The 24,615-nt window shown below is 37.6% G+C and overlaps 1 protein-coding gene and 1 long non-coding RNA gene across 6 annotated transcripts in view; one reads left to right on the top strand and one right to left on the bottom strand.

Moving 5' to 3' along the window:
• ptpa (protein phosphatase 2 phosphatase activator) overlaps window positions 1-24,615 on the top strand; it is a 117,519-nt gene that overhangs the window by 53,234 nt on the left and 39,670 nt on the right. The gene's annotated exons all lie outside the window — the stretch shown is intronic.
• Window positions 6,369-12,599, bottom strand: LOC127512213 (uncharacterized). Of its 2 annotated transcripts, XR_007930154.1 has the most exons (4): window positions 12,469-12,599; window positions 12,301-12,372; window positions 9,279-9,417; window positions 6,369-7,921 (listed from the first exon to the last, which is right to left on the bottom strand). It is a non-coding gene; the product is annotated as an uncharacterized LOC127512213 (long non-coding RNA). The 2 variants fall into 2 exon arrangements; XR_007930153.1 differs by lacking the exon at window positions 6,369-7,921 and having other exon boundaries at window positions 8,529-9,417.

The following is a 24,615-nucleotide window of genomic DNA, read 5'->3' as shown; positions in this document are numbered from 1 at the left end:
AGATGCTGTTTTTTGGTGACGGGTGATGTTTGGTTACCAGTTTTAAAGATCATCACAGCTCTTGTCTCAGTTGTCTGTCTTAGTTTGATATCTCAAGGAATTTCACGACAGGGGGTATTCCAAAGGGATGCACTGAGACATCTTGTTTTCTCAAACCTGACGCTTTTCTGATAGTTTTGAAAGTGGGGACATTTTTGGTAAGGGGGTGGAAGAATTATGGTGATCCTCCTAGAGGAATTTTTAAATAGTCTGTCTGCTTTTTCAAAGAACTCCATAACTAAGTGCATTATCAATTGTAAAGTCGACCCATATAAGATCACGTTTGCTGAAAGACATACCATATTAACGTTCCTGTTTTTGTGAATGAATACCAACCCCTTTAAATGAAGTATGTATTAATATCTTCTATACAGTCAAGTTCAATCTTCAACCTATTTTAAATCTCTCAATTACAATGTTTCTGCATGTGCACAGACATTCGCACACACACACACGTCTAGGCTCCTTTTTATGCGACCCAGTTTCTAGAGCCCAGTAGCATTGCATGCTTCACCTCACTGGTTCCCAGTTTCACAGCTATGTCACAATTTCTCATCTCAAGGCTGTAGAAGTGGACAGGTTATGGGACCTGAGAGAGAAGTAGAGAAAAAGGAGGAATAAAAGTGTCAAGGCATACCATGAGGGAAGGTGAAGAAGAGGGATAAACAGAATATAAGAGAGTGTGTGTATGTGAGAGAGAGAGAGAGAAGATGAAGTGGAAGAATTGAAGGGGAGGGCATAACGGATGACAAACAAATCTAGACATGTTTCCCCCTCCCCTCCTGGTCCACCACAGACAGACTGATTTGCATAAAGGGCCGCAGGGCTTTTGACTGACAGGGCTCCAGACGGCACTGCGCTGCTGCTTCCACTTTAAGTGGGCTGGTGTGGGGCACTGGGGGGGAGGAGTCAGCCTGGACACAAGCCCTCCCCCTCTCCAACTCCAACCCCAGCTCTCTAATTGAGATATATACTAACTCCAACCTATATGGCGCGCTGGAGAGAGGAAAAAGAAAGAGAGAGGAAGAGAAAAAGAGTTGGGGGGGGGGGGGGGGGGGGGGGGAAGAAACACTCACAAGGAAGTGATTTGTGGTCGTGATGACACCTTGTGTGTCGCTGGTGCCTGTACATTGCTGCGGCACTGAAAATGCTCCACAGCAGTGCTGCATGGTTGTGTGATTTACACAGATCTAGTGGCAGTGTTTGTGTGAATCCTTTCTGAATTGAAATACTTTTGTGTATATTTGAAAACATGTAGATTTAAGGTAATTTTCCCACCCTTGCTGCAATAAAATATATGTTAAAGGGATAGTTCACCCAAAAATGAAAATTGTCATTAATTACTCACCCTTGCGTCGTTCCAAACTGTAAGTCTTTCATTCACCTTTGGAACACAAATGAAGATCTTTTTGATGAAATCTGAGAGCTTTCTGTCCCTCCGTTGACAGCTACACAACTATCACTTTGATGCTTTAAAAAGTTTATAAAGGGATCATAAAACTAATCCATATGAATCGAGTGGTTTAGTCCAAATTTTCTGAAGAGACTCGATTGCTTTATATGACGAACATATTTAATTTAGGCTCTTATTCACTTTAACATTAATCAGCGAACATAAACAGAAGCTCAACCGAACCTGTGTAAAACACGAGAATGAACCTCATTGGTTCTCACATGTCAAGCGAACATGCTTGAGCTTCCGTTTACCACAACTGATGTGCGTTGATGAACATATGGGAATAAAAGCCAACATTAAATCTGTTTATCATATAAAGCTATCAAGTCTCTTCAGAAAATTTGGACTAAACCACTCGATTCATATGAGGGGGTGACATTAATGTTAGAATTTTCTTTTTTGAACTATCTCTTTAAATTTAGCATGTATAGTGCACAAAATTTCTGACACCTTACAATGGGCTAAAATACATTTGTTGTGAAGCTTTAGAAAGATGTTTAGGTAGTGACGTTGCATTTATATTCACATTAATTAATGAAAATTAAAGACTAATCCTACTTAAATCAATTAAGGGAGGACAGATGCATTTTCAAGACTCACAAGAACCTGATGGTTTTCAAACTTTATTGTGGAAATCATCCATGATAAAAGTGTTGTCATTAAAAAATGACATCAGTTTGTCTATCAAGTTATTTTTAATGCTAACAGAGGTCTGTATGATTCGAGATGAATTTAGAATGCTTCTTAAATTACAATTCAGTTCCTGAATTTAAATTAAATTTGAATTATTGTACCAAACATGATGCAGCATTGCAATTTGAATTTAAGTGAATTTATAATATATATATAAAAGGAAGTGTGTGTGTGTGTGTGTGTGTGTGTTGCATTACAGTATTTACATGTATTGTGGAGTCATGAGTGAGATTATGAATTTACACCAATATCTAGGAACAGCTGTTTAAGGCATCTGAGTGGATTAACAGTCATATATCGAGTACTAAGTGGTATTTTATTAAGAATGTCTGATACCCTGATAACCAAACTAGCTAGTTAATGTGATGAACTTTAGTCACTGAGCACCACAATTGCCCACACAACATGTGTAACTTGTCCAAATAATTTTCTACAAATTAGACTTACAATGTGCACTTCCTCTGGGATGTGTACAGATTACATTATAATCACATTTGGCCTACAGCCAACACCATTTTCGATTTTATTCCTAAATGTTTCTATCAGTGTCTGCGAAGCAATGTCAAACAGATGGCATTCTATATGCTGTATACAAATTATTTTGTGCAAGTTAGAATAGTGAGCAATTCTCTGTGAAATTACCCTGATAAATAGTCTAGAATTGCTGCAACCAGCAGGCCACTAGTTGAAGTGCAACAACAAATTGTTCTAATTATTCCAGGTGAAGTCCTCCCCCCTTTTTTTAATCTCCATAAAGCAATGTTTTTAACCTCAATTCGAATTCCGTGGACAAATGTTTTGCTATATCTGTAAGCTCTATGTACGGCGTTCCAAATATGAACATGGTTGTTTTATAGGAATTACAGAAAATAACAAAGAGGAGCTGGTAGTGCTATGTGATAGTCTTTCTGAAACAGTCATTTTATGTATACAACCCAGGCTCTCTGATAACTTTGTTCAAGTTTGTTCATGTTCAGAAGATAGAGAATGAGTTATAAAAAGAGAAAGAGGGCGGAACAGGAGAGATTATCAGAAAAATGTCCTAAAGCAACGTCAGCCATGACAGTGCACTGGGACATGAAGTAATTCTGATAGTCTGAGTGGAGTCATCTTTGACTTCTCCTGCATATCCTTCCAAACAGAAACTGGTCGTGTCACTTTTTTTTTGGGAACATCTTAAGACTATGGAAAAGGAGCAGAGTGTTATTAAGAGTGTTCTCTTGAGTAAACAATGCATTTAAATGACACAACCAATCTTAAAAGGTCGCAAAGTAAAAAATTAACTCCAGTGTTGGTGCTTTTTAAAAAATGCATATTAATCTGATATCTCATTCAGTAACATATTTGATACCTCATAGTTCAGTGAGCTTTTCAAAATTAGGTTTAGTAAGTTACCAAAGTTTTCTAATATGGCTTTTGTATCATATCCATCCCTATAATCAGAAGAATTCTTCTGAATGCAGTCGTCTTCCACAAAAAGCTGTTCATTTGACAAAGAAACTGGAAAACAATAATTACATACATGAGCATTACAACATGTCTTCTGTTGTCATGGAAGTTGACATTGTTTGTGTCACAAAACTAAAATTTACAACAGCATCGAAGGAACAGAAAATTGCGGCATTGTTAATCTGTTATAGTCATCATCTGCTGAATCAAATTCTTCTACTGATAGTTAGAGACTGATTCTATGGCAGTAGAGAAATAAACGGCTCAAGAGAGCTTGTAATGGACTGAGAAGCACCAAGCCATTTGATTTGTATCCAGATTCGGTGTGCTATAAGCAAAGTTAGCTCATTGCTATGCTATAATTTTCATTCAGGGTCCAAATTACTCAAAGTAACGACACTACCTTCTTAACCACACAGTGTGAATGTATTGAATCACTCCAAAAGATGACTACTAGCAAGTTGGTCTACTTAATAACCCCATAAAAGCCATATGTAAATGCATGCATATTATATTAACATGCATAGTACTTTATAATTGTAGGTTAACATTGTAAGGCAGAGCTGCAACCAAATGCAGAATCCTAATCTGAATCCTAATGTTATGAGGCAACAATACAAGTTTTATCAAATCATACATTAAAGAAAATACATTAAAGTTCCAGAGGCTCTACAACCTTGAATATACAACAGTAAATTATTTTTTAATAAATGAATACATTTTTAATAAATGAAGAAAAATGAATTCTTTTACAATATCTAAGCCAAGTGTTTATTCAGTGACCGACCGACAGGCCAGTTGAATGTTAGAATGCAGAATTGGATGCAGACACAGCATTATGTCTGCCATAGAGTTATTTTATGTGTGGTAGAAAACTTTTAAAATGTTATAGCTCATCCAATTCTGTCATTATTTACTCACTTTCATGTTGTCCCAAACTTTTACAGTTATTTGTTTTGAGATTGTTTTCAGTTAAGCTGTTGATCTGGATCACAAATCTGGACTGAACGATTTGTTCAGTAATTGAAGGAAGATTTTTAGTCATTAAAATTGTAAAATTGTATCTATTTCTCTCACAAGGCTATATGGCTTCAGAAGACTTGTAATATAAAGTGCATGAGTTGAATGGACTTTTATGGTGCTTCTGCCCAGTCTCGTAATTGTATGGAAAAGAGCAACTGGCACAGTCTTCAGTCTTCCCTTTGTGTTCTGCAGAAAAAAGAAAGACAAATTTTTGGAACGACATGATGAGAGTTTTAATATTCAAGTGAACTATTTGTTAAAAAAGGTTGTTTCTTTCTGATTACTTGATGTCTTTTTTTTTATTTTAAAATGTAGAAGTTTATCAAAACCAGGCAAAAGTGAAAGAACTCAAATAGATGGATTAAGAATATCGCACTAGTGGAGAAAACGAGCTAGAGATTTCTAGTTTCTAATCGCCCTATAGCAGACCACCACCACATAATGATTCCTGTGCATCTGGAGGGGGAGGCACAGAGCTAAAAATAAAAAAAAAATCACTCTGTGTGTGTGTGTGTTTGCATGAGGGAGAATGTGATAGAAAGAGAGAGAGGAAGAGAGGTAGACGAGACAATCTATGCCTATCTGTCAGTCGATTGGCCAGTTAAAAATGCATACAATTACTTCCACCGGCTCAGAGGCAGAGCCATTTACATATGCATACGTGAGGGTACTGCCGGGGTGTAGAAACGAAGAAAGAATGCAGGGACGGATAGAGAGAGGGCGGGAGGGAGAGGGAGAGATGCAGAGAGAGAGAGAGAAACATTAATCTTTAAACGCTCAACATGCAGATTTATTGCCGACAGCAGGAGGACAGAATAAAAAAAATCACTCGAAATGAGGGGATAAAAACTGTGAATTGTTAAGGCAATGTTTGATTTAAAGTTCATAGATGTTAAAGGAGTAGTTCACTCAAAAAATACATTTCTGTCATTGTTTACCCATCCTCATATCTTTTCAAACCCATATGACTTTCTGTCCTCTGTGAAACACAAAATGAATCATCTATAAGAATGTCCAAGCTGCTGTTTTCCATGAATGCCCATCTTAAGTGCATTAAAGGGTTAGTTCACCCAAAAATGAAAATTCTGTCATTAATTACTTACCTTCATGTTGTTCCACACCCGTAAGACCTTTCAGAAAACAAATTAAGATATTTTTGATGAAATCCGATAGCTGTCTGACTCCTCAATAGACAGCAATTTAACAACCATTTTCAAGGTCCAGAAAGGTACTAAAGACATCGTTAAAACAGTCGACGTGACTACAGTGGTTCAACCTTAAAGGAATACTCTGCTTTTTTTGAAAATAGGCTCATTTTCCAACTCCCCTAGAGTTAAACAGTTGAGTTTTACCGTTTTCGAAACCATTCAGCCGATCTCCGGGTCTGGCAGTACCACTTTTAGCATAGCTTAGCATAGTTCATTGAATCTGATTAGACCGTTAGCATCTCGCTCAAAAAAATGACCAAAGAGTTTCTATATTTTTCATATTTAAAACTTGACTCTACTGTAGTTACATCGTGTACTAAGACCAACGGAAAATGAAAAGTTGCGATTTTCTAGGCCGATATGGCTAGGAACTATACTCTATACTATACTATAGCCATATCGGCCTAGAAAATCGCAACTTTTCATTTTCCGTCGGTCTTAGTACACGATGTAACTACAGTAGAGTCAAGTTTTAAATAGGAAAAACTCATCATCATTTTAACTCATCTGGGCTAGGTTTTCTTGTTTGTTTTTTAATAACAAAAAAGTTGTACTTTGGCAAATGAAAAAGGCCCTTTCACACCAGAAGTGAAATGAATAAGGCTCAGGCTGTAGGAAATGCAAATTCATGTCTGTAGAGTAGAGGGTGCAGCTCAAACAAACCTTTTAGCTGTGCTGCTATTGTGGACTGCAGAACAATAGGACACAGGAGAAGAAAATTCAACACTCCTCAGCAATAAAAACAAAAAAATGAAGCAAACGTGATCTTAATCTAAAGTCATTTTTGCTTAATATTATGGTTGAATTGGATCATCGAAGATCAGCAGCAAAGACATTGGTTAATAAAGTGAGATTAAATACATAAAGTATATTTGTGCAATTTAACATATTTAATTATTGCAGGTTTACGTAATATTCTGAGTTTGCATTTCACCATTATTCATTTTAGTGAATACTGAATCTGTTTTTGTGCAAGTGAGATGAGTAGATGCCTGCTTACATTTAGCCTAGAACTACAAACATGATGGTTTCATGTTTACATAGTGCTCACAACACCTCTGCAATTACTCCCGATTTCTCTCAACATGGGGACGAGAGCCGTCAGTCAATAAATGGGAAAACAAAGTAACTTGTGTTACTTATTTGAAAAAGTAACTCAGATATTTTGTTGTAAATTTATAAGAAACATGTTGCTTTACTAGTTACTTAAAAAAGTAATCTGATTACATAACTAAAGTTACTTGTAATGCATTACCCCCAACACTGATTGCAGTTTTCCGAACAGTAGATTTTTATGGTTAGTTAAGTTGTTTTTGAGACATTATGATATACAAGGGAGCACTTGTCCTTGATCTGAGTTTAAGATTGACTGTATGGCAAACAGCCATGGTTGTTGTGGACCCAGGCCTGTTCATATGCCCAGCAGATGTATGTAACAAGGAACACTCTAAGTGCATATGTTTAACTTGACACATATGGATAGAGAGAGAGCAGAACATGGATGGCTCAAGTTGATGATAAATGTTAAACCGAAATTGTTGATTTCTGTTGGAAAGGCCTTTTTATATCCTTTGCTGTAGGAAACTTAGTTAAAAAATAAATTAGTCCCATTTATTTTAAACTGTCATCCCACAAGTATGGATAAATTGTTTTTAAACAATAGATCAGAAATTATGAGTTTTTAAGCATTCTTGTTGTGTTAACATGGTAAGTATTGTTGTGGTAATGATATTATTTTTGTTCCATGAATAAGTATGAGTAAGTTTCAATGCTGATTTTTTTAACAATCTATATAGGATTTTGACTCTTTGCTTAATTTCTACATTACCCCTTCCTTTATTTTAATCCTCTTCTTCCTGTATACCTCTCACTAGTCATCAGAAAATTCTGTTGGTTTTTTCCACATGCTGCTTCCATTTCCATTTTTTTCTATTTCCTTCTTTTTTTCTGAGAGAAACAAAGAAGGATGTTGAGGGTCCCTTGGTTCTTCAGCTCCAGTTAAAGCAAGGGGAAAGAAGGGGCCTCCTGCTTTCTGTGGCACAGCCTGTGGAACCTATTATGGGATGAACAGGATAGACAAGCGGTTCACTCTAAAGCACCAAAAACATAGACCTTTGAAGCTGAATGTGATAGCCATGCTCAGCCATTTAGACATGTCCATTATGTAGGAATAACCCAAGCATGATAAACTTCTGCTCCAGCATTAGTGAAACTAATTTGTTTAAGAAAATAGACTGATTTGTGCTTCTACAAATTTGTAACCTATTTAGCACAGTAGAAAAATACTTATTAGTAGGGATGCACCGATACCATTTTTTAAGGGCCGAGTACGAGTACCGATACTTTTTTTCTAGTACTCGCCGATACCGATACCGATGCCTATACATTTATTAATTTCTCTCTCTTTTTTTCCAAGTTGCAGTTTTCCAAGCACAACACATAATGAATGTAGGACAGCTTCTTTATTATTAATCTAATGAAAAAAGTAATAATTTGTATGTGCTTGTCACAAACTTAAAGAACAAAATTTTACAGTGTCCAATAACCTTCAAAGGGCATAATTACCAATATATAATTGTTGTTATATAAAAAGAAATTTACAAACAATACAACAAATACTATAGAGATACAAATTAAATAAACTTATTTTTCAGATACAGTAGGTTTATTTACCATGTATACATTTATTTAACATCTTTTGTTGTTTTATTAACATTAATGACAAATATTTAATTAGGCTACGGTCCCTTTAAGCCCGAATCCATGGATACTGACACATATCCTGTTTTCACCCAAATGTTTACGTCCACTTAAGCCATAACCGACTGTATTTTCGTGAGATACTCCACACGATGGACATTTTGACAACTATGTGTGCATTTGACCATTCAGGCGCGAGGAGAACTGATCGCGCGCAAGCAAGAGAGAGCGCGTGCGAGAGAGAGAGAGAGAGAGAGAGAGAGCGCGCTTCTGGTCTGTGTCATTCAGAGCGATTCCGCCTATCCCACCTTCACTAATTGATAACGAATTGTGATTGAAAGCATGCAGTTCGCAATGTGTGGGTTATCATTAATTTTGAAGTATTTCCACACCTCTGCGGCTGACATTTGTTTCTGCTGCTGCCACCGGTGTCTCTGTGCACGGAAAATTCTGTCAGTTACGTCACGTGAGGTATCGGTTTTTGGTATCGGGGGTATTTTTACAAGTATGAGTACAAGTACATGAGCTTGGTATCGGCCCGTGCATCCCTACTTATTAGCATTTATTCTTTATACATTCATACTTCCACCAAATGCTAGTTTGTGCTGTTTTTTGTTTTTTTGTTTTTTTTTCGCATATTCAATCTGGTTCCAATTTGCAGAATATTTATCAGAGAATATATACAAATCAACCAGAATTCTGGAAAATACCTTTTTTTTTTCTTAGGGCTCCCTGTCCTTTTGGCCTGTGATGACCCTTGACCTTTCACATAAGACACAAACAAGGTTCCCTTCTGTCTGCTTCCTTGAGTGACGCAGGTCTCACAAAGCTCCTCTTTATCTGACTAGGCTGAAAGAGAGTGACTGATTTGAGGTCTGATTGAATTCTCCCTCTCTTACATTCTGCATTATATCACATATATGTATTTCTTTTATTGTTCCCACAAATACTAGAAACAGTTAGTTGAGAAGTTTACATGTTTAAAAGGATAGCTCACCTAAAAAATGCAAATTTTGTAATTATTTACTCGATCTCATGTCGTTACAAACCTGTATGACTGACTTTCTGCTGTGGAACACAAAAGAAGATATTTTGAGTAATGTCTCAAAGGTTTGGTTATCAACATGTTTCAAAATATCTTTTTTATGTTCCACAGAAGAAAGTCATTCATCACCCTCACGACATATGTAAATGATGACAGAATTTTCATTTTTAGGGAAAACTAATTCTTTAAATTGGTTTCAATTCTGATTAACTGAACTGATGGTTGGTGAAGTGTATAATTTCTGGACTAGTGCCATTAATGGAATTGCCGGTTTTCAAACAGGTTTCTTAAACACGCCCCCTTTCCTCCATGGGTCAGAAAAACAGATAGCCCCATTTCAAAATCATTGGTTGAGCCAGTTGTTACTCTGTCAAGCTACTGAAATGAATAGATGTAATTAAATAGATTGAGTTGAGTTGAGAAGTGCACAGTTGTTTTATGTGAAGAGGTCCTGTAACTAAATATTACTCCTCCAGATACTGTTGCTCCAAACCACCATTTTATTCTTGAGGAGGTTTAAAATGTTCAAGCGTTGGATGGTTCAGTGAAACCCGTGGAGAGAAATGAGGTGTTAGAATCCATTCAATGCTGCAATCATGTGCCTTGACACTAATGTGCAAGCTGGAGGCAACAGTCTCATTCCATGGATTTCAAGGCGTACAGAAATTTTAAAATTTAGTCAAAAGCACCAGTAGTGTTCAGAATCTAGCGAAAAGAATCTAGTCTAAACCCTTGTTTATACTTTCGCCTATCTCAGCACCGCGAGCCTCCACTGACTGCGCTTACCTCCCCAAAGGATGTGAAGCTTTTGTATTTTTCTTTTAAACGACAGGGGGAGACTCTGAATAATTGTCCGCTAAACCATTCGGGAAGCAGCGGTGAGAAGTAAGGTACACATGTGACGATGTTTGTTTTTATTACACTTCACCAAACCTACATAAAGAATCAAAGAATCGTTAAAAAACCCAGTAAACCTTGAGATTATTGAACAAAATATATGGATATGAAAGCATAATTATAAAGCTAAATTAAACAACAATCTCTTTAATATGTTCTAATTTCATTAAACATTTTCATTTATTTCATGAAAATCTTTATTTTCATTAAAAAGTCTTATTTCTGCTATTGTATTCATTTTGTAAATGTAAGCAATTTAGACATGCGCAAACTGGGTGCCAGTAAGATACCGGTAGTAGCCTTCCTGCTTGGCCAGAATCGCCTCGAAGTCATGCGTCTTCGGAAGTGGAGCCACTCAAAAAAAAAAAAAAATGCAGCCACGCGAAATGGGGTTTCCCGCGCGACCTCCCACACAATGACATCATTTATGCCTCGCACACTTTAGTGCTGACGTGGAAAGTTATAAACCAGGCTTAATTCTCACGCAGCCTACAGCTAAGTGGAATCTACTTTAAAGATGCATGAACACTTGAGTTCAAATATAAACTTGTGTTACAATGAGGGATAAGTTGTAGAACAATAAAATTGCAGATGGTTATGGATTAATGCTAATAATGTGTCATTTTATGGTTTATAGTATTGTGTGTCATTCTATTCCACCTTTTTTTTAAAAAAAATGTTTGCAGTGTTTTTCTGCAAATCATTTCTTTTGTCATACTTCTCTTAGGTTGTCTGGAAGGAGCTAGTGAAACACTGGCTAAGAGGTTTATGTGTATCAAGTATAATGTAGACAAAGGAAATTTCTTAAAGGGCTAGTTCACCTAAAAATGAAATTTCTGTCATTAAGTACTCACCCTCATGTCGTCCCAAACCCGTAAGACCTTCATTCAACTTTGGAACACAAAGTAAGATATTTTTGATGAAATCCGAGAGGTATCTGAACCACACATAGGCAGCAACTTCATTGCCCTTTTTCAAGGCCCAGAAAGGTAGGAAATACATTGTTAAAATAGTCCACATGACTAAAGTGGATCAACCTTAATGTTATGAAGTGACGAGAATACTTTTTGTGTGAAATACAATGCTGACTCAGGAGCTGGCCAGTAATGAGCCAGCGTTCTGACGAACAACCCGGAAGCACTGCACTGTGTTTACTATGTAAACAGCGTTTTTATTAATGCTGAATGCACCTTTTAAATTAACATGACATGGAAATTTAAATTTTATTAAATGTTTTTGAAAGAAGTCTTTCATGCATTTATTTGATCAAATATAGAGAAAAACGTGAAATATTATTATAATTTAAAATAACTTTTTTTCTACTTTAATATATTTTAAATGTAATTTATTCCTATGATGGCAAAACTGAATTTTCACCAACATTAGTCTTCAGTCACATGATTCTTCAGAAATCATTGTAATATGCTGACTTGCTGCTCAAGAAATATTATCAATGTTGTTAACAGTTGCACTGCTTAATATTCATGTGGAAACCCTGTAGCATTGTTTTTTTTTTTTCAGGATTATTTGAATTGAATAGAATTTTTTTTGTAACATAGAAGTCTTTACTATCACTTTTGATAAATTTTATGCAGCAAGGATGCACTGTAGTATTAATTTCTTTCTTTCAAAAAACAAAACAACTTGCTTACCCCAAACATTTGAAAAGTAGTGTATGAATATGGTATGATACAATATGTTTTAGTACCATCGTTGTGCCATGGAGGAGCACTGGTTTGTAACTGTGCTAAAAAATGGAAGAAGATTCTCAGTAGTGTACTTCGTCTGACCTCTGCTGCTGTGGGATGCCCATCTGCTTGATGTCTTTATATTTGTCCTTGTGCTCTGGACCCTGCCACTGTCTGGGTCAGATAAGCATGAGTAGAGCCAAGTATAGAAAACTCATGGTAATTTGGAATGACTCTTAATATGTTACAAACTATAATACTATTTCTCACCATTTCTTGCTGTCCCAAATTTGAATGAACATGTGAAGTCTCATATTTAATAAGCGTGGATCCTAGCAGATACAGCTACGGAACTACATCCCAATGTATGAATGCGTTTGGAAATGGGGAGAGGAAACAGGAGACCACAGCTGAAGGAGCTCTAGTTTCAAATCCTGTGGCAGGAAACTCTGCCGGAGACTCACCCCTCCCTCTCACACTCTGTGTGCGTGTGTGTGTATTTTGGAGTATATAAAAGTATAAAAGCATCCTGTTTCACCTATCTGTTACCAGTTTAGTTAATGTTTTCATTTTTCACAGAGTTGGATATGAAAGTATGAGTCTGCATTCGAAAAGATTGCTCTTCTTTTGAATCTCTCTGTGTTGTTGTGTATATGGTCACGTCTGTATATTTTCTGTTTATAAGCTTCCTCGTACTTGTGTCCCAGGCTATTGCTGTGACTCTATTTTTGCAGTGTTTACATAGTTAGTCACTGCTCGTTTGCGTCAGTCTTCCTCAATGCCCGGCTCAGTTTAGTGCTGGAAATACAAGCACGCTAACAGATGCACGACACAGACAAGCTCTGAATTCTGAGGTAGAACAGTTAAAACCGAGCTTCATCCGCATCCTGTTTTGTCTACAGTTTCTCCGTATCCCTCTGCGCTCGGACAGGAGAAACCTCAGTGTCGCCGCTCTATCTGCTATGGATTTCAAAACACACACTTGCACACAAAAAGTGTACACAACCATGCACAGCTACACAAATGCTCACACGTGTGCACACGCTCACGGCCTCTGAGGTTAGGCTGGAATGTGCGTGATGTGTGATTGTGAAGGTTGGAGGTGGTGGAGCAAGTTCAGCTTGACATAGCGAAGCAGGGCCTCTCTCATTACAATCTAAACCAGCTCCCACTGCATTTTTCTGTCCCTCTCTCTCCCTTGCAGTCCCTCTCTGCTCTTTCTGCCTGCAGTTCTCTTTTGCTTGCTATTTCTAACCCTATTTTTTTAGACTTCTTTCGTTCTCTATCTCCTATCCTCCCTCCCTTGGTATATCTCTCCCAGCTCTCTTTAAATATCACTCACTCTCCCCTCTCTCTCTCTCTCTCTCTCTCTCTCTCTCTCTCTCTCTCTCACCAGTTCTGCCACTTTTCTCACTCTATCTCTGCCGCTCCGACATTCTCTCTCTCTCTCTCTCTCTCTCTCTCTCTCTCTCTCGCTCCTCATGGGCTGCAGAGTGCATTGCAGCGACAGCTGCTGTTATAGCCATCAACTGCAGCCTCCACGGCAACCGTTACTGTGGAGGAGAGAAGACGGCAACAGCACTTTGTACTGCAGACCCCACCTTAGTTACATGGTTCAAGACAATTACAAAGTGATTATGCCTTCTCTGTTGCTTCATAAGTATTGTGCCAAAAGTTTCACACAACTGCACTGTCAGAAAAAAGTGCAAAATATGCACCATTTTATACCGTGGTAATAATATATATCATCATACCACCCAGCCCTAGTTTGCAATAAGATCTATAACATGGATTTAGAAAACAGATGGATGTTATTATTCAGCCTAACAGGTAGGGGTATATAAGTTACAAAGGTGCCCATGTTATAGATCTTATTGCAAACTAGGGCTGGTTGGTATGATGATATATATTATTACCACGGTATAAAATGTCTATCGTTAGAAATTTTGCTGTATTGTGTGTATTGTGGTATATGGCACTATTGACTTAAGAGTGATGAAATGCATGAATGAGAATATAAAGAGTGGGATGATCTTGATGTTAAAAAGAGTTATAAGCGCAATATATCCTGAAAAAGAACTTGGTGTGGTGCTCTTGCTGACTGACAGCGTAAGCGTGTGCACAGAAAGCCACGTCTCTTAGCATGCGATCGCAAATTCAGTTTTCTTTCACATCTTATTGTGCTTAAATAGTCGAATACACACACAATTATGTCAAAATGCCCATCGTGTGAAGTATTCATGTAAACACAGCTGGTTATGTCTTGAGTGAAAGTAAACATTTGTGAAAACCGGATGTTTATCGGTATAATGGATCCATGCGTTTGGTCTTAAAGTGACAGCAGCCTAATATACTTTCCTACTGCTTTGTCTCATTAATGTGAATCATACAAGAGAAAATAACTTACTGATCTTGACTGAATAACCTTAACATAACTGAATATAACAATAAATTTATATTTAATTCATAAATTTATATTTAATTTGATTAAATTTCTGTACTAATTCTAACTACATGTTAAATAAACCTATTGTACCTGAAAAACTTAATTTGTTTAATTAATATTTTTGTTATATTGTATTTGTCCTATTGTTTGTAATTTGCTTTTTTTTCTTTTTGTTTTTAATAACAGAAATGAGATAAAACAACACAAAATAACTATATTGTGATATATATCGTTATCATGAAATAAAAATTTGCAACAGGGGTGGCCGATATGACCAAAGTCTTATATCATGAAATAAGACTTTGGTCATATCGGCCACCCCTGTTGCAAATTGTTCATCCATGTATGTTTATTTTTTTTATTTTAGTTTTAATAACTGGATCTTCAGGTCAAATTGACAGACTCTGGTGACCTTTGCAATACTTCTCCAATTAATTTAGAGCCCGTACACACGGAGACGCGTTTAGCTGTATACGTAAAAATTTTGTATCGTATTGCCGTTTTGTCCAGACGATTCCAGCGTTTTGGGAGCCTGAAACCACTATTTTTTTTTAAACCAGGTCCCAGAGTGCATAAATCTGAAATCGGCACCCTTGCGTTTTCATGTGTACAGCCAATACATATATTTTGTGAAACGATGATGTCATGTCAAGTCACCTTTATTTATATAGCGCTTTTTACAGTGCAGATTGTGTCAAAGTAGCTTTACATTGATAACTGGTATATAGTTTTGGCTGCACAGCAGCTCTTAAAGAAAATGGTGTCATTGTCCATCTTAAGTAAATTCAGTTTTGATTCATTCCGTTGTAAGAATCAATAGTTATTAATTTAGTTAATTTATCTATATCAGCACTGGAGTAAACAGTGATGTCATCATCCAGCTCAGTTCAGTTTGCAAACAATGGTGTCGATGCAAGCAGCTCAAAACATTGTTGAATATCAAATGTCAAGTGTCCCCAACTAAGCAAGCCAAAGGCGACAACGGCAAGGAACCCAAACTCCAACAGGTGACATCAGGTGGCAAACAACCTTGGGAGAAACCAGGCTTAGTCGGGGGGCCAGTTCTCCTCTGGCCAACAGCGAACAGTGCATGATTATGATTCAGGCAGCTTTCATAAATCCGATTGGGATCGCAACAGTCAAAGTATTTATTCCAGTTCCATCTAGTTGAGGATCGTATTCGTCACGCCAGTATGGGACGGTTTGTTGAGAATCTGTGCCTCTGGCTTTCGTGTCGATGAGGCCTTCACAGGGGATGATCTAGTTGACTCAATCTCTGCTGACACTTCAGGGCTGCGTTGTTGTCGTGTCTAGGCGCAGATCCTTGATCTCACCTCGATACGGCCCGGATCCGGCTGACTACGCTGAACCTCGGGATAAACAGAGAGACTAATATTAGCGTAGATGCCATTCTTCTTCTGATGTAACGAGTACATCTGGTGTTCTAGGAAGTGTTCCCGGTTCCGGCTGACCTAATTTATGCAGCCTAACAATCCTTTAACAGATTTGAAAACATAAATTGATAATGTGTTATGTGTATGCCAGGTTAAAGAGATGCGTTTTTAGTCTAGATTTAAACTGACAGAGTGTGTCTGTTTCCCGAACAATGCTAGGAAGATTATTCCAGAGTTTAGGTGCCAAATAGGAGAAGGTTCTACCACCTGCGGTTGATTTTGATATTCTAGATATTATCAACTGGACTGAATTCTGAGATCGCAATAGATGTGAAAGACTATAATGCACAGAGACACACCCACTACATCACGTAAAAGCAACAACAACAACAATGGCAGACTACATGCTTGTGTTCGTGCTGCAGAAGCGACTGAGCCTATTAGCTTTACTAAAGTAAAGCTTTATTACTAAGCTTTACTAAAGTTTGTATACAGCACGCAAGGTTTATGCACATGCTCCAACTCTTCTTCTCCATTTTTAGTTTTTCTCTGTGGCAGAATTACAGCGGCACATATAGGTCTGGCATGTGTACTACAGATATTTCTTGAGACGATGCCGTGTTTACAGAATGTTTTTTTTTTTAGAATGAGAAAAAAAAAAGATCGGATAGGGAAAGCTCTGGCTTCGTGTGGATGTGGCCTTAGTGTGCTTAAACCCCGCCCCTGCAAACTTGTGATCTTTATCTCCATTTTTGTGTGCAACACTCAAAATCCAATCTGCAACCGATGTATAAAACAAAGTCCTCACCCTATATTTTTTTCTTTTTGATAATCCATTACACTTGATTGTATGTCACAACATAGCAGAAAAGATATTTCTTTGTGACTTTAAAGGGGTATTTCACCCAAAAATGAAAATTTTTGTTACATCTCAAGTTTTTGAAGATGAACAAAAGTCTTATGGGTTTGGAATGACATGAGGGGTGAGTACTTCTTTTTGAGAACTATCCTTTTAAGGGTGGATATTTAAAGTAATAACTTGCACCCCTTAGGGGTAGATAAGGCACAGGTTTCCCTTTTGAGGGTACTGCACAAGTGACAAGCTATGTTTTTCTAATAGTTTGAAATAAATGTAATTGTGTTTATATTTTGGAGCATATCCATGAAAGATCGATGCTGAAAAATACTTTACAGATACTTATCATGTGCTCTGGACAATGAACATTGAACATATGTAACGGAGGCCAGCTTAGTAGTCGCTGTGCGAGTAAACCTCACTCCTCTGATCTCAAGAGATGCTCTAGCGACTGACGCTAGGGGTTGCAGCCTTTAGCCTCCTCGTTAGAGCATCCGAATCCCATGCCAGAGACCCAGGTTCGAGGCCCGCGCAGAGCGAGGCGAGTAGGACCTGGGTAGAGGGGTTACATTGGTGCCGTGACCCGGATGGGAGTGAGGTTTAGGGGGATGAGTGTAACGGAGGCCAGCTAGTAGTTGCTGTGCGAGTAAACCTCACTCCTCTGATCTCAAGAGATGCTCTAGCGACTGACGCTAGAGGTTGCAGCCTTTAGCCTCCTCGGTAGAGCGTCCGACTCCCACGCCGGAGACCCAGGCTCGAGGCCCGCGTAGAGCAGGGTGAGTAGGACCTGGGTGAGGGGTTACACATATATGGTTGAGTTTACAGCCCGAGCGGATAACTTATATTTGACTTTTACCAGGGAAAAGTTTTGTTTTAGAGATGACAATCTTCTACTCATAATTAATTTCTAAATGCTTCATCTTTGATTTCATTTTCACCATAAAACAATTGTAAATCTTCCATCATGCCGTAAACATAATAGCACATCTACCCACTGAAAAACTTTATTATAAGAGAAAATGATGAAATTAAAAGCAACTTATTGTTTTATTTACTCCCAGTGGATTTCTTTGGGTAGCATCTTGGCCACACTTCTGTCCTCTTCTATCCAAGTGTACTAGTCTGAGACTTGAAATCAAATGATCTCATTTCTACCACCAGTGACTTTAACCTCAAGTCAAGAATTCAATGGGCACTTTCTGCATTACGTCACTGGCATCAGAAATAGGCTAAAATGGTGCAGCAACTTGATTTCTGACAAGAGAGGATATACCATGTTGTTGAATACATTCTGTGGTTATCAGGTGCTTTTGCTGATCTTTAGTGCAGCTCCGCAGTGCCATCTCTACTCTTACCATTATTGTGCCAGACCTTCTTTACTTACTCTGCTGCCCAGACTGAGAGGACCAGAAAGCCTCCTGTTAAAGAGATGCAGATTTATGCGCAAGCAAAGGCGGGGCCCTGTGTGTTTTGATGAAAGAGATCTATGAGAAAGGCTCGCTCATATGCTTCTAGTCACTCCCTCTCTCTCTTTCTCTCTCCTTCTCTCTATCGCTACAACCCCCCATACCCCCCCACCACCACCCCGCCTCAATCTTTCGCCTGCTCCCTCTTTTCTCTTCTATAACGGTCTCACTTTAATATGTATGCAAATGTGCCCGTCCTCCATCCCCTTAATTGTCTGGCTTCCAGCAGTCAGAGTGTGTGTGTGTGTGTGTGTGTTTGTGTTTTACAGTGCCTCAGCTCTCCTCACTAGCCTCTGCTGGCAGAATCACCAAACCTGCACCTGAGCTCAGAAAGCAATGGCAGGGTTATGCCATTCTGTCACTTTGATAAGCATACCCAGTAAAAACTGAAAATGGCTCTGAAAGTGCGTTTACCCTTTAGCTAACATATATAACTGCCCATATCGGAGCCCTGTTTGGAATAAATTGCGTTGTATTCAGAAATGAGAAATTTGTGATCAAATCCTGGTACTAGAACGGTTGGGGTTCAATTAGATAACTGTGATAGGATATGGTAGAAAATGAGACATGAAGTGAAAGTACTATTAAACAATACAATTACCCTTTTAGTTCTTCTCTCCTAATATGCAACTGCAAATTCTGTACTAAATTGGCACAATCTTAGCACTAATCTGCCATAGCCTATTGCTATTTTCAGCTGCTTATAGACATGCCAGGCAACTTTGCTTGTGTTGGTCATACTACTGCTCTACGATCCACCTGAAACCTGCAGGTTCATCAACACCATGTGAGCTGCAGATCTCACGTGATAAGCTACTTCAACACGCAAGCACTTCAAACACGCATAACCTTGAGAGGATGTTAAAGGCGATTTTCTACAATATTAGGTACTTGCCACATACTTGATAATACAGTGCTGATTTCAACAGCAAGATTTGCAATACATTTATTTGTCAGCAACTATTTCTTTTTTTCCTGGAAGAGGAGGAGGTGGTGAAAGGAAACTGTAACTGTGTTTTCTTTTCATAATGGTTGAAGAAAATAATAAAGGTAACAATAAGTTTTGACATTTTTATAGTTTGATAATAACTAAAAACAACTAAAGGAAATCTATCCACAGAAGCTGGTTTAGTTCTTGATTAAACTATAATAATAGTGCCCTGTGTGGTAGATATGTATTTATCATTGATTATGTTTGTGATGTTGAACACCCCTTCATAACAAGTTGTTTCTGGAAGATGATAGTGTTTTGGCATTTTCTTAAATAAATTTTCTGTTTTGTCACTTAGAATTTTTGTGCTGATATAGCACCAGAGTCTCCTTTCACTGGGCCCCAAAGTTTCATTCAAAACATCTCTGTGCACACTTTTTACAGAAATTATTATTTGACTTTTTTGAAAAAGCATAGTTGCCATTTCACTGTGTCTATTTGTTCTGGCCAATTGGATATTCAGTATCTCGCATTCAATAATTGACACTGTTGAATAGTATGGTGTCAGTATGTAGAAATGGCAAGAGAATGGAAATGTAGGGTAAAGAGACGAATCGGAGCTCCAGTCAATTAATGTGTCGGAGTGTTGTGCAATGTAACTTCACAAAAGTATAGCAAACCCAACGTATCTTATTAAAATGATGGGAGATGGATAACAAAGGAGAGTGTTTGACAGGTGGGGGGTGTTTGTGTCAATCAGGCATTTGGATGTAAATGAATATGTCTTCAAATCTGTTTTCATGTTTTCGGATGGTGATGGTTTGTGTGAGTATGTTTTACAGTTATTACAGCTGAGTGCTGTATTGAAAATCCTACTTTTTATTCTTTTAGCTCTCCAAAAATTGCTGCAATTAATTCACCCCATGCCGCTTATTGTACAGACTCTGATCAAACTTTTTGTATACATTTTCAGTAGGTGGCATTTGGTTAAAAAGTGTAGTCAATCATATTGATTACAGTAATCATATTAACCACAATTCTTTGTCTATATTAATGTTTACTGTCAAAAGCCCTCGAATAAAATTAATACAAAGACATTACAAGGGTGTGGTAGATGAGTAAAGTATTGAATAGACATGAAAAAAGTGGCTTTAGAAGTCATTAGTGTTTGTAATGGTTTATTTCCATTCTATTGAACATGAGCTATAAACCTAAGTTTGTCCTTCTGCATTGCAATATTTTTAAATTGTTGGTCTGTGTACATAGGCAGCCATGGGTGTTAGGTTTTTAATATGTTGTATTGAGTTTTATAGTATTTTGTGTTGCCTGCTCTCTTTGTGTTTTAGTGAGGCGACTTGCCTGTGGTCAGTGGTTCATGATTAATTCTGATTTTATGCCATTATTCTTTCTGTTTTTTTTTTTTAATCACATTAAGTTAATGTGTTAAAATGACAGCCCTAATTGTCAGTCTGTAATACCTGCATTTTGATTGTTTTTTTGTTTTGTTTTTGTTTCTTCATTATTTTAAGCATTTAGATACAGGAGGCCCCATCCAACTATGAAGAAAAACACATTTATAGTTCCTTTACCATAGCTGCTCATACATTTCTACAAGGCTATTCAAGAGAAATATCCAATAGATTAGTCCTTTTTATTCTAAGCTACTTGTAGACTGCTTGTTTTTTTTGTTTTTTTTTTAAATAATTGATCAAGTTTTTGGGATATTTCTCTTTATTTTAAATACCAATGCTGGCATGCCATCAAAAGAGTAGTGTTAAAGGGGTGGCTGATTATGCTTTCACTTTTTTAACTTTAGTTATTGTGTAATATTGCTGTTAGAGCATAAACAACATCTGCAAAGTTACGACCCTTAAAGTTTAATGCGAAGGGAGATTTTCTTTTAAAGAATTTACTGTTTAAGGACTACAATAAACGAGTGGTAGGGACTACAACGTGCTTCTTCCTGGGTTAGTGACATCACTAACCCTAAAATTTACATAAACCCTGCCCCTGAGAACACGCAACAAAGGGGGCGAGGCCACGTTGAAGGAAGAGGAAGAGTTGTTGTAGTAGAGTGTTGTTGGCATGCTGTCATTTTACGCCGGACTGCTTCACAAATTCAGCGCTGGATTTGAACAAAAGATTAACATGACGGCACATGCTAGTCGATGAGTTGAATCAACTCCACAGCAACTACATAAATTTATCCATTAACCATTCAGAAACGTCCAGTTGCATTCTAAAAGTTGCAACTTCTTCCTGAGTCTCTCGATTAGTGTCCTGACTCCGGTTTGAACAATGTAAGGCTGAACACCGTTACTGACAGTCGTCATTTTGGCTGCGTAAGATTCTCCATCTTTGTTGTTGTTGAGCAACCGAAGCATGAGCTGTTAAAGCTCTGCCCTCTTTTGGAAAGCGGGCTGGGAGCAGCAGCTCATTTGCATTTAAAGGAACACACAAAAAGGCGTGTTTTTGCTCACACCCAAATAAGGGCAAATTTGACAAGCTATAATAAATGATCTGTGGAGTATTTTGAGCTGAAACCTCACAGACACATTCTGGGGACACCCGAGACTTATATTACATCCATTATAGGTCCCTTTTAAAGTTTTAGGTTGAATTGTGTTGTTTTCTGTTGGCTGTGCACAAGAACCATGCTCAGTCAATGTGAATGTAGTTACTTTAATGGATTTCACTGTATGAAGGCAGTGACGTGTGAGGATGAAAGGATATGTCCTGATCAGACAGACACGTGCAGACTAACAACATCAAACGTCAACAAAAACAGACTAGCATAACATCAGACAAGACTCGTTCCTTCACTCTATCAGATAGGCAGTCAATCATTTTAAATGATCTGCTGACTATTTGGTTGTTTAGTTAAGAGGAAAAGATTAACTGAATCTCTCTGTCTTTTGACACTACCCACAGAGTCTGTTAGTCAGGTAAGACTACTGCTGGCCCAATCAGGTGTTTTTCCAACAAATTTATCAATCTCTCAAGTATTATCTGTCAGAAGTAGGTGTGAAAAGCTGCAGAGAGGATGAGGGCAGAGCACAATAATCTGCAGTCCAGTCAGTTTTATTTTGTGGTTATTGGTTTAATGGTATCAAGACCTCTCACAAATGTTCAGTTGCACTTAACAAAATGCACAAATACATTATACACAGTTTTGAAAGCTCATAATGCAATCCACAAACATACATCAGACATAATGCATGTAATTTAATTTGCAAATAAATGACAAACTGTTTACATATGTACTGCTTCAACCGTATGCATATTTTGAAGCATGTCGTCATTATCTTTTATCATAAAGTACCAAAAACATTTTTTTAGGGTTTCATGACCCTTTAAAAAAACATGTGCATTCTATTGATAATTGTTTAATTTTACAGGACATTTTAAATGCTTTCAGTGAGGTCAGTGACTATTATAATCATGTTTTTTTGCTGGCAAGAACTAGATTCACTAGAATCACAATCGATCATAATTGGTCTACAAGCTAGACTTCTGCAAAGAGCAAGACATGTTGTTTCTTTTGCTTTGCTCTTTGGTCACCTTAATATGGTTTCCTTCTTCCAGATGCAACCAACAGCGAGTGTTACACAACCACAGGACACAATGACTACATGCATTTCGCATGTCATTCCATTATAAGTGGCATCTGGAACATGTAGTTCATTCACCAAGCTCATTTAAGAACATTGGGCTTCAAATGTTAAAAACCGGCTTTCGGTTCTGCCTTCACTCTACCCAACTGCTGTATTCCGGGAATGAGAGGGAACATCAAGAAAGAGAGAAATCTATGAAAAGCCTCCCAAGGGTAGAGGTTGTTTCCTAGGCAACGTTTCATTGATTGGTTGCGCTGGAAAAGAGGCTCTAGGTTCTATGTGTGTGTGTGGTTATGAACAACATTGATGTGCTCTAAGAAATATGTTGTCGAGCATGCGTCTTCGTTACCATTTCTCACTCCGTTAAGACCTGACGATAGTTTGGAAAATCAGTGTGCAGTGTGTCCGTTCAGTCACTGGCGAAAGTACCCTTTTTTTTTACCCATTTTTATGACTTTCAGTAAAGTAGCCTCCTACGATATGGCAGTGCTGCTAAATATCAGTCTCTTTTTCTGTGGTCATTACATTGGTAACATATGATCACTGCAGCTATAACATTAACTCTAAAGCCTTCAAATGATTAAAAGGAATGATTCATATTTTGATTATGTAAAATCCTAAATTTAGCAGATGATATTGTATCCTGGCAGATTCACTACACTTATTACAGGGGCTATTAGGGGTAAATTCAAGGGCACAGTGTTGATGGTTCATGCGTTACTCTGAGCAGGGTTCAAACCTACAACCTTTTGGTTACCAGTCCAGAGTTACAATGTCACACGACCAGGATGTGCATGGTGCCATGACTTTCCACTGTCTTTCAAAAATTGAAGCAAAATTTGAGAAAGAAAACAATTTTAGTGCTGGGAAATTAAGAAAAAGGGATCGTAAGGTCTTAAAATATTTCAAACTTTTCTTAGTCTTAAAGTATTTAAAACTTTCTTTATTACAAAAACCTATCACTTTGCTTCAGAAGCCATTTATTAACCCACTGGAGTCGTATGGATTACTTTTATGATGATTGGATGCGCTTTTTGAGTTTCAAAATCTTGGGCACTATTCAATGCCATTACAGAGTTGAGAAGAGCCAGGATATTATATAATATAACTCTGATTGTGTTTGGCTGAAAGAAGAAAGTCATATACACCCAGGAAGGCTTAAGGGTGAGTAAATAATTGGATAATTTTCATTTTTGGGTGAACTATTCCTTTAAATTTAAAAAATAATGGCTTAAAGTTAAATTAAGTTTCAGGTTTAGTGAATATTTTACTTTTTTTGTAAACAGGAGATTAACCCTTTAAATCATCTGCTGCGCATAACTGAAATATGTAAAGTATTAAATGCTGTGTATTTATGCTATGTATTATTAAATGCTGTACCATCGAGTCTGCACCTCATCTTCTGACCATGATACAGCCATTTCTTATTTCAAGTTGCGTGCAACAGTCATTTAAAGCAAGTCATTTAAAAAAAAGAAAAGAAAAAAAGTCGTGCAAACAAATGATTCTGCAGTGGCTGTTACTGAGTATTTAAATATAGCAGGTTTGGTGTCTCGTGTTTCAAATCCAGTGACGCTGCTAGTGACGATTCTCTCTGACCAATCAGTGATCTGCAGTGTTTACACATCACATTTAGTATCGGTACGGCATGCTTGGAACCTCAACCGAGGTGGTACTATTTAAGCAAGCCGTTCCATACCAAACCATCCC

This window comes from Ctenopharyngodon idella, chromosome 5 (genome assembly GCF_019924925.1).
Source record: "Ctenopharyngodon idella isolate HZGC_01 chromosome 5, HZGC01, whole genome shotgun sequence".
NCBI lineage: Eukaryota > Metazoa > Chordata > Actinopteri > Cypriniformes > Xenocyprididae > Ctenopharyngodon > Ctenopharyngodon idella.
Note: the sequence above shows the minus strand (reverse complement) of the source record. Positions and strands in the feature narration are given on the sequence as shown.